This window comes from Pangasianodon hypophthalmus, chromosome 27 (genome assembly GCF_027358585.1).
Source record: "Pangasianodon hypophthalmus isolate fPanHyp1 chromosome 27, fPanHyp1.pri, whole genome shotgun sequence".
Classification (NCBI taxonomy): domain Eukaryota; kingdom Metazoa; phylum Chordata; class Actinopteri; order Siluriformes; family Pangasiidae; genus Pangasianodon; species Pangasianodon hypophthalmus.
Genome location: NC_069736.1, coordinates 3,257,745 through 3,269,808, shown reverse-complemented (window position 1 = coordinate 3,269,808; position 12,064 = coordinate 3,257,745).

The window sequence follows — 12,064 nt, the reverse complement described above, 5'->3', positions numbered from 1 at the left end:
AAAAAAAACCCAGGCCAGGTTCAAAGTAAAAAATGGAATAAGAATAAGGCTCAAAATAAGGGAATTAAGTTCACATTTTTAGAGACACTGTATTGAAGTTTAATTGATTTTTGGGAATGTCAAGTTTCAAAATCAATTACTAAACACCACCTTCATAATAATAAGCTGTTTGGAACTGTTGCACAAAATAACCCCTTCCTGAAAACAACTCACAAAATGCAGTGTCATCTGAACTGCGCACTGAATTATGTGGTGTTTGTTAAGACCAAAACTGAACGTTTTGGTCGTGTAGAATATCAGCATGTTTGCCAAAATATGATGGTGAAACATTGATGTTTTGGAGCTGTTTTGTGGCTGGTACCAGGTTATTTCATCTCAATACCTGGTTGCCTCTGCCAAGAGGTAATGATTTTGCCATTAGACAGATCTTTCAGAAAGATAATGAACATAAATGACCATTCAGATTAGCATAGAAATGCTTGCAGGAACAAAAAAAAACCTGTCCCGAGTTGAAGCCTGTTGGAAACCTGAGTTTTAAATTCAAGATGGCCTCCACGTACACAAGCCTAAGAATACAAAAGGAGGTTGAAATAGAAAGGTACTAGTTAAAGAAGGTTCCAGGATCCTCTGTAAAGCTCTTCAACTGATAGCTTGGTGCCAACAGCTTTGAAACAAGCTTTCTGCAGAGTAAATTGCACTACTTTTGAAAAAATTGTAAGATGATCCAGTATCATCATTGCTACCATGTGTTATTCATTTTAAATATAAATTTTTGCTAATTTTCAGCAATACTTCTGGAATTGACTATATAAAGATATCATTAATCTGTGCTTCCACAACTAAGCATGGCACAAAATTTGTTTCAACCGAGGTGTTCTGAATATTAAAGCAGGAGAAAATACGTCTAGCCCACTCGTCAGGAAATAGTGACACAATGACAGAAAAGTGGACAAGAACCCAGAAGAAATGACATCTCATGCTTTCCTAAGCCATTTACTGTCCACCAAACTGTCCTCAACATACACTTACGTGCTCTCTTCTCCTCCGACCTCTTCATTCAGTTCCATTAGCCATAGCTGCTGTGGTCTCCGGGTGCTTTTCAGTGCCGCACTTAGAACAAGGACCAGGAGCCCCCCTGCTGACTGTAATAAGGACCCTTCCATTTCTCACACAGACTTCTCACACCAACCTGAAGTATTTCAGTATGAACTTTGTTCCTGTATTGTTGGGTTCTTCTAGAAGTGACTACAATCAACCGGAGATTGGACAAAGCCTTTAAACTCCATTTACAATCAGCCTCTGATCCCTCTGATTTTGTCTTTGTACAGGGAGATTAGATCGATCAGACCTGTCAAGTGTCAGTGGACCATAAAATAAAAATGGCAGTGTATTTTGGATTTCAAATATGTATAGCAAAAGTTTCAGGGTTTTTTTTCAAAGTATTAGAAATTTTCAAATTAGCGCACAGATGGAAAAGAGATATTACCGGGGTGGAAACAGTACTGAGAAATTATACTTTTATTAAATATTCTTATAGTTAATTATAGTTGATAGTGTGTCAAAATATTACTCAATATTCCTCAGTTAAATGTGAGACAAAATGTCCTCAAGTGTCCTCAAGTGAAAGTCTAAATGTACTGAAGTAATAAAAAGTAACAAGAAAATGTTTTTAGTAATTCATGGCAAATTTGTGTTTTTTTTTTTTTACACTGATGAACTTGATTGGATACTTTAAATTTTATACAGTATACGGTGTATGGTCATAGACTGGTTCAGAGAAGAAGAGGCCTTCAAGATTTTTAAAGAGTACTTTGAAAGTTTAAATAAAAATGTAAGGAGTAAAAAGTAAGTTTTTTTCCCCCCAAGAGTACAAGTATTTGAATTCAATAATACTCAAGCAAAGTATAAATATGCCAAAATAATACTTAAGCATAGTAACATAGTACAATTACTCAAGTATTTTCCAACCCTGGATACTACAGTTTGGGCTAATATTAATAATACGTCTCATATTTAGGATGAAGCTCTGCTCATATTCGTGGTGGATACAGTCGTAAAAGCAGGTCCCGTGTCAACATTGCTATCGTGAGCTGGTTTGTGTAAGTAATCCCTGGCTCTTGTTTGATCTCCACAATAGAAAGGAAGTCAGACATAGCTGCTTTGGGACGACATCAAGGTGATTGGTTATCACAAGGAGGAAGTCACAGACTATTTAGCAATATGACGGCAAGGAGAAAAAAATGCTCTGTGCTGAGCCCTGTCTCATGTGGCTCAAGTGGTAGCTCGAGACGGCGCTACCTGTCAGGCCAGGTATGAAAAAGGTGAGACTCGCCCAATGGAATTAATCATCCTTGACCTTTGGCCAATTATCTCTCATTAAGCGGTGTCCTCAAGGGGACAGGACACAACCAAAGGACATGAATAGTCCAAGTTGTCACAAAGAATGAGCACTAATGGAGTGCTCTTCTATCTCTCTGTATGCCTGCCATGATCCTTTAGCAGACAAAGACTACTATTGTTCTGCACATGTCGCTTGTGAAACCAGAGTCTCGTCAATGCTACTTATGTCTGTCAGACACACTACTAGATAGATAAACCAGCGCCGTACTGAACAAATCCTTCAACTTGTAGCCTTTCTGAGTTCACCTCAGTCACACTTTGACATAGTCACTATGGGCAGTCAATAGCAGATGGTATAAAACTACAGTGAGTTTTATTTTTCGGCTGCTTAGGCTAACATTTCATATTCATAGCAAATGACTACAGCCATATCTTAAAGGAAGCAAAATAGTCATTTGTCAGCCAGCTAACAGGTTAAAAGTACATTGGCCTAAATATCACATTAGCAACTGTGAAACCAAACATTACACACTAGCTAGCTAGCTAAATTGAGCAGCATCCCTCTGCAGCGTTAGCAACCTAGCCTACAATATAGCTGAAAGCTCCAACCCTCCAAGCACAGTGACACAGAAACAGGATTTTACAAAACATTAGCAAGCTATCAGTTATCAATCACTAAAATCATTAGCTTAGCTAGTAGCCCCATTTAGTTGAATATTGCTAATGTTAAAATTCATATTATCATAGTGCACTGTTACTGAAGTACATAAAATTAATTGTAATCTACCATTGTAGCCTAACATTAGATAGCCTGTAATATGTCAAATTTTTCTGTATGTATGTATATATATATATATATATATATATATATATATATATATATATATATATATATATATATATATATATGTGTGTGTATACAGTATATGTGGAAATGTGTTGATTGGAGTTTGTGTTGTTTTTTTTCTGAAAAGAAAAAAAAAACACTGGAGACTCTGTCCAAAAAGTTTAAATAAATGTCTCCTTACCAAAAACTTCACCATATCAACAGTCTGTTTATGTGGCACATCCGCTATACCAGTCACAGGATTAGAACAAGTGGATTAATATAATATGACAGTTCCTTTGCAGCTGGAACTATTGTCCGAGCTGCTGTTGCAGAAAACTAATCAACATTTTCTGACCAATTAGACTCAAGAATTCAAAAGTGCCGTAGTGTAAATAAAGCTATTAGCGTTATGTCAGCCATTTTATCCAAAAGAGTATTGTGAAAGTGACTCCGCTGTGTCCATCTGCCTGCCTGCTTCATTGACCATTATTATAAACATCAGACATCATCACAAAGGTACATGAACAATAGAAGAAGCAGGTCAGTAGGTCAGTTACCACAGATTAGGGTAACCCAAAACCTTAGCCCAGCACGGGAGCTCTACAGGCTTTCTCATTCAGGTTTAAAGCACAGTCCAGACATGATGGAAAAATACTAATTCTGAAGTTTGTGAGTTTTTGTGATCCACTTTAAAGTTTAAAACCATAACCTATTTTGAGGTTATAAATATTTGATCATTGCTAAGTACTTTTAGTGGATGCCTACTAATCTTCAAGGGGATCCGCTGAGTAAATCTATGTTGTGATTATGATTATAATGCAGGACTATGCTGCCTAAATCTTAGGTGTGTTAAGTAACCCTGGAGGTTTGGAGCATGTACTAATGGGTCTGAGATAGACAATGAGCTCACATTCTTTGTCCTGTCTGCTGGATTTATAGCACACACACCAGAGATCGACGCAGCAGAGCGTTGTTAACAGATTTTGCTAATGCATTTTTGCGGCTTTGGTTAACATCCCTGGCTTTATAAAAATGCAGCCGTTCTACAAGTCGATTGAGCCCACTTTGTCACGATTCAATTAAACAATTATTCGGTTTCAATTACACCAAGATCCATGTTTTATAAAATGATGAACTGATGAACAGCTTGGAGAAAGCATGCATCTACCACATCAAGCTTTTCTCATTTCATACACCATTTACCATTTGTGGGCCATTTACATAGTCTTTGTAGAAGGTCACCGAATTCACCGAAAAAAAAAACCCAGTACTTCCTTGACAGTATGTACGACGTAAAGCCCATCTCTGGGCGTCTGGCGCTGTCAAAGGGCATCACATGCACCCCTTTCTAATCTCCGCGCCAGATCTATAAACAGATGGGGGGCCATTACGGTCAAATCCTCAGTGTGTATGTTTTCCGGCGAGTGCGTGATAAAATATTGATGGAAAAATAGAAATATTTTGCCTGCTGCTTAAAGCCTACTTGGGGCTCTGCTCTTCTCGGGTTACAGTGCTTTTGCACCAACCTGAGCTTTATCTGTCAGTGGGCTTTCACACTCCAAGCCTGCTCAGTGTGTGCTCAATCAATAGCTTTTTATCAGAGCAGGTGGATTAACTTACTCGAGCTTACTAGCTAAGAAATCTCACAAATCAAATGAGCAAAAAAAAGCTGAATTGTAATAAGATTTTTTTAAAAATGAAGTATAACATGATGTTCTTGATTCTTTTTGTTTCATGTATGGACACTCTCCCCAGGGGTGTCGGTAATTAAACTGCAATGGGTTTTATTTTTGTGATGCTCAGGTTGCTGCTAACATATTTCATATTAGCTATATAACTAGAGGCAGTGTCCCTTGTGGTCTAGCAGCCAAGGATCCTGGACTCTCAGCACCGCGGCCCTGGTTCCCGGGCAGGGAACCAACCCAGCCACTGTTAGTGTACTCTCAGTGCCAGTCCCAAGCCTGGATAAAATGCGAGGGTTGTGTCAGGAAGGGCATCCAGCATAAAACCTGTGCCAAATCAAACATGTGGACTGACTGTGGCGACTCCTAACAGGAGCAGCCGAAAGAATAACAACAGCATATAACTAGAGACAGCTTTTAAGAAAGCTCCAAACCAGCAAGCAACAGTGAGCAGAAATTTGATCTTTGAGTGTCAAACTGCAAATAATAAAGCTGCTGTCTTGCCATAACCAGCTTCGTCATGTTTGGACACAAACCCTCCCCTACACACACAGCACACTCTCCCCAGGCGTGTCAGTAATGTAGCATATTGATCCGAGTCAATAGATTTATTTTGCTCTCTGCAGCCTTCGTATTGGAGCCACACCCTGGGGGCCACTGCCTTGTTTGCTGGGCCCTCATTATGTCTTTCGATTTGTTTTGTGTATTAGACAGTGAATGCTGAGAGGCCGGCTGGGTCTGAGCCCTGATCCGAGTGGGTTAAAGGTGATGCCCTGTACCTTAGATGCATGCTCTCTAATCCACCCTTTTAGCTGTTATGGGTCTGACCTATTGTATGTCTCTTGTCATTAGAAGGTGTGTTTATATCACTTGCATTTATGAATTTAAATTGCCAGATTAATGCTATCCTATTGTACGATAGCTTGACGAACAAGAGTGGAAGATTGTAGAACCTAATTTGAGCCGCCTTTCCATTTCCCTCAGACTGACCACACAACTGCACTTTATATTAATAAAGACATGTGTTATTATTTTCAGATATATCTTAAACAGGCGCATCTAACATATGATCTGTGGCCTGAAAAAGATTCTAATCCAGTGATTAAATGAATTTTGATTGAAATTAAATTCATCTCGTGGACCGTGATTGAATTGAAAAATTTGAAAAAAGATCTAGTCTCTGTAATTTCACTACGGTGTAAAATAGAGCAATAAACTCAGGGTTATAAACTCAGCTACTGACCTAATGATATATAATTCCTCGTTAGTAAGCTAAAAAATTTTATGCTGTAAACATGTCTCTTTACAGAAGAACTAATTTAAGAGTTTCACAGTAACAATTTATTATATTTAAAGATAATATTTAATATATATAAATAAATATCTTTTAGTTGTAAATTATTTTGCAAGCCATATTTTTTCGTCCTCCCCTAATATTATTTTAGTATTATGGGCTATTTTGTGTAGATTGATGACATATAATCCCAATTTAGTCCATTTCAGTTCCAGTTAAAGTTTGACTAAAACAACATTTGCCCTTATGCAAAGCAACTTACAAATGGGCCAGAAGCCAGTGGTGTTTAGAAATGAAGTAGACATAAAAGGTGTCACGCATACCATTAAAATTAGACTTTTAAAACCTTATTTCATCTAATAGAAATTTTTTCTGGGTCTCCTGAGGATAAAGGGGTCTATTTCTGCTGCCCTTATCAGTGGGGTGCCTCAAGGGTCCATTCTAGGCCCCCTTTTATTCTCGCTCTACATGCTTCCCCTGGGTGTTTTAATCCTGTGTCTTAATATCTCTTTTCATTTTTATGCTGATGACACAGCATAGTAAAGTTGGACGTAAAGTGTCACATCTTCAAACGTAGTCTAATCTAAATGCTGATTTTTTTATGTGTTAAGGACCGGATGTTTTAACTTTCAATGAAGTTCAATGAAGATAAAACAAAAATCCTTCTAATTGGCCTTGACGGTATTTTAAGGGAATCTCATATAGCTCTTGGTCGCTTATTATCTAAGATCTTTATAAGTATTATTTAAAGGCTTTGATAGTAGTAGCTCCCTGGAAGCCATGGGATTTGAATACACAACCTTCTGGTCAGTTTATTTGAACCTTAAATGCAGAGCTGCTGCTTGCTGCATATTAGCATATTAGATAATAATCCAACATTTCATTGGTATTGCTTATATTTCATTTATATATCCGGGTATCAGTAATGTGATGACAAGAAATATTTTACTTCAAAACATTTCTGTTTTAAAGTCTGATTCTGTCAGATGCAGCATCTCGTCTCTCCTGTAATATTTACATGTTTGCAGTGAGTGTTATTTGAGCTCCATTCGAATGGAAACCTCTCATCTCCTGCCGAGCTTCACTCACTGATGTTTGCAGTAATGACAAGAAAAAGACAGTTGTAAAGGACAATGCTTTCTGAAATTCTCTCTGTCACACTCGTGTATTTTTTTTCTCTCACTCCCAGCTCATGGTGAGAGGATTGCACAAACAAGTCCATTTACCCATTATTTCATCGCAGTCACTGATAGCAACACAATAACTTCTACATACGGGGAGTGCAAGGAAAAGAACACGACAGGTGGGGAGTAAGTGTATAAGAGGAAGGGGATGGAGAGAGACTGGGAGAGAGGGATGGAGGAAGGGGGGAAGGAATGGACAGCAGGGAGTGGTCAAGCCGTCCCAGCGGAAAGAGAGAAATGATGGAAAAACATCTGTAATTTTCACCACGGGGTCCCTGCGTAATTGAGTCGTTGAAAGTACAGACTCCGGGAGGATTCAAAGCAAAGTGGTTGGGGGGTTGGATGAAGAACAGACGAGAAGGAAAGGAAAGAAAGATAAGGAGAGACACGGAGGACTGAGAACATATTTTAAGAACATAGTTTATTGTTTTTGATCGCTTCACAGTGAGAAAGACTTTGTGTTAACAGCACTAAAACCTCAACATATTTTCAGATGAAGCAATCCTCTGAATTATAGGATACACATTTATATGCACACATATTACATATGATACATTTATAGTCTATATTGCATACATTTGCGCTATAGCTAGCTTGTAATTTAATCCTTAGATGGAATTTTAATAGCTTTTACTTATTAATCACTTAATCCTATTTGATGGCTACATTCAGTTGTACATTATGCAAAGTACAGGATCAGTTATCTGTTTATTAATTTATCTATCTACATCTGTCTGTCCATCTATCTGTCTGTCTGTCTGTCTGTCTCTGTTTGCATACCTAAATTTAATCAACGATTCTTTAACTCTAGTAGTACATGGATTTAATAGATACATTTCTACTGACTAATTAAAAAAAACAGTTAAAAATGAAGCTGTGTTATGTTGTAAAAATCCTTGCTATGTATTAAAAAGCTTGCTAGAATTGTTTAATGATCTGATTGAATGATGCAGTAATATTTTCCTATAACAGCATGTCTTGAAGAATTTTATTCCTCTTTTACCACAGCATTTTTGCCAAATAACATCTTTTTTTTTTTGCCGGTTAACAACCACAAAATGTTTATTAAGGTGTTGGTCATTGTGGGCCTTAATGAGTCTTAATGTAAAGCCTTACAAATGATGATAATATACAGTGTTAGTGTGATTCTATAATCCATTCATACTGACTGAAAAGGGTGGAGCACACCTGAAAGTATTTCATGAGAAATAACCCAAAGAAGCCTAGCAAAGCATTCTCCCACATCGGATCAGTGCTATTAACAATACAGATGTAACATGATGGCACATGTCATGGTGTTGCATTTATGTGAATATCTCAGTGGTTTAAAATGAATAATAAAGAACTTTACATGGGATTTGCACTCACCTTTCTCAGGCTTCATGTTACATCCAGTGGTTCTAATGAGAGCTTCGGATCACTAGCTTGTTTTCAGTTCGCTCCACCCTTGCCATGCTTCTGACTTTTACTGTCACATGTGTGTAGTTTATCTCACTTGTTTCTTGTTCTGCTATCATGAGCAGCATTCTTTTGTCTGTATGTACTGTACATAGAAGACTTGCATATTATCTGATATAAAAAACTGATGCTTGCCTACAAAGCCAAAAATGTACCAACCTTTCTTCTACCTAAGGAAATTTATAAAAAATACCACATTCCCTTCGAATCACAAGCACAGCTTAGGAAGACCCGCCATTCCCTCGTACAGAAGGAACACATGCATCAAGACACTTCTTTATACTGGCACCAATGCTTCATTTGACTAGAGGTCATAAAGAATTCCCAACCTCAGACCACGAAAAAGCACAGAAAATACCCTCCTCATCCCGGAATTCTTATTCGGGAACTTGGGATGGTCTCCTCAACTCCAGGTTTCTCCAAGTTCAGCAAGAGATGTCAAATCAACATGGCTGAGCACAGCATCAGCAAACAAAGTATACAAAGTAGCACTTCTTACCTTACATGAGTTATACTATAAACACAAGTATTTGCTTTAGATCAATCAACATACAATCATCACTGTTTTGAGGAGGTAAGTATATATCACTTGCCACGTTTAGCTAGCTAGCTTGTTGGTAACAAAAGACAAACATGGAAACGTCCATGGTTTTTTCCACACTTTGTATCGGAGGTCAAAAATGACATCATTCCCAGCTCCGACTTTCCATTTCCGAGGTAAGTTGAATGCAGCACAAGGTAGTGGCTTGGGTGCGGAGATAATTTCCAGGCCAGAAAATTACATTAGATTAACACACACACAGATTAGCACCCAGGGGAGGTGGTCTCCTCTCATACATCCCCCTCTTTATCCCATTCTGAACATTCTATATATGACTGTATAAATATATTTCAGCAGGTTAATTGGTATATTCATTCTCATAGATATTCTTTATGGTTATATAGACCAAAGAATTGTATGCATTTTTAATACTGAAGAAGCTGTGGGCTGCTTATATTACACATATCTGGCAACCTTGCTCTAAATGAAGAAACTAGCATGATTACTGCTTGGCAATCTTGCAAATCACTTAACCACAGATCTAGAAAACATTGTGTTTCAATGTCTCTGATACAAAACTTTGCTTTTCAGTAGGTCACCATTCATACATTTTCATTATGTCTCTTATTATGTCTGTCTGGAGCTGACAGGCCCACACTCTAGGCAGTGAAAGTTCTGATTTTGTGGTTTGGCAGCCATCCCAGGCGTCTTGAAACACTCTTGCACTCAGCTCAGACTCTCACTCATCTGTTAATACGCACATGCAGATTATTCATGAATTTAAATTAGAGTCTTTTGTTGTGTGACACCTGATCAGCCCTGTACTGATGTTTAACTGCCCTGAGAACGTCTACGATTACTGATGTGTAGTTATCCCTATCCTGCTGTCCCTCTTCCCACCACGTCTGCCCTTCTCACACCTGCTTTAGATCATCATTCCAGCTGAAGCAGTTCATAACGGTTGTGAAGGGCTCTTTGATGCAAAGATTTGACTTTGCAGCCCCACCTGCTCCTGAGTTGGAATTCATCGCAGAGCCACATGTTAGCAATAGCCAAGCTCAGATCTCTCTTACGGCAAATAGCACGGTTTCATCTGAATGTGTGAGTTAGGAGGAGGTAAGGGCAACCCCTTGGTTCATTTCCTTCCTGTGTTTTTTGGAGGTGACAAAATGCCTGGGGTTAACAGGAAAGGAAAAAGATAACTGCCTACATTACTCACATAATCCAGCAATGCTCAATGCATGACGGAGCAAAAATGAGACAACACCATATGTATGACTTTTAATGCTTAATATTTTACACCCTGTGGCATGCCTATGGAATTAATTTCACTATTTTTTTCTATTTCACTACAAAACTGTAACAATCTGCCCTTTCATCATTTTTTAAAAATCATTTTTATGTACTGTACTGTGGTGTCTACCAGCTGAGGCCTTCTTTCCAGGCCTTGATCTTGATGTTTTTCACAATATTCAGTGTAACTGCAGGACATCCGTTGTCTTAAATCTTTAATGCCACATACCAAAAGCTCATATTCCCTGTCGTACGGTGAATGAAATCCAGAAGGCAAAGGTCATCCATAATTTGCATAAACAGGCTTCAGATTTGTGCCTTTATTAACACATTTTACGTTCACCTCTTCCAAAAATACTCAGAAATCCGCCAGATGTTCAATGTTAGACGTTTCCACATGTGTGGGATGAGGGAAACTCCGAATTAGTGCATCCTCTGAACGCAGACTATCTACAACAGTATCATGTTCACAGAACTTCTATTATCTGTAAATAGATTTTTTCTTTTGTTTCACGATTTACAAAATGGCATGTCACAGCTGGCAATTTTAATGCAAATATTTTCCATTTAAAGCAGAATTAATGATATTTACAATCTACCCCGTGTTTAAAAGGTGACATACGGATACGTTTTTATTTAGCTTAATGATGTTCCTCTACAATTGTTTCTCAAATTAACATTACCGTGTAGGCATATAATGCCGGAGCCTGAGACAAAACGTAGATTTTGACAAACATATTTTGAACAATAAGCCCATTCAGCATGTCTATGGATCCACTGAAAATATAAGGGCACAATAAAATTAGACCGCAACACTGCTGGATTCTCAAATCTGTTTGATCAGAAGGTGTTGACTTATTTTCAACATCAATTTGGCAGTAGTGCCAGCTGTAATTCAAATAATAGGTTTATAGTTAACATGACAAGCTGCATTTTTGTCTTATGAACTTCAACAACATTTTATAGCTCCTATGACGTAATGCCACTTTATAGCTGCTATAACGTAATGACAGTTTATAGCTCTTATAATGCAAGTGAAAACAGGAACAAACTAGTCTCATGGACGTTGAACAACATTTAATGTAACTATAAAAGTTTCAAAGTATGATGTGTTCTTAAATTAATTACAAAATGAATCATTGGCAAATTGTTGTGGTATAAGTGGAAAAAAACACGCTTCATGATTCCTTACTTATTAAAAAAGGACATAGTGAAAACACGGGACACCAAACTGGCATACCAAATAGTATGTCAGACAGCACTACCAATTTTAAGCATTACTGCCATTTTAACATTTTTATTGGAATTATTTAAATATGTATCTAATTCTGGCATCAAGAACATTATTATAACACTCTATGCACAGCTTAAATAAATTAAAAAAAAAAAAACACGTATTGACAGGTTATACACAATCTGGCAGTAAGCTTGTGGACACCTGAC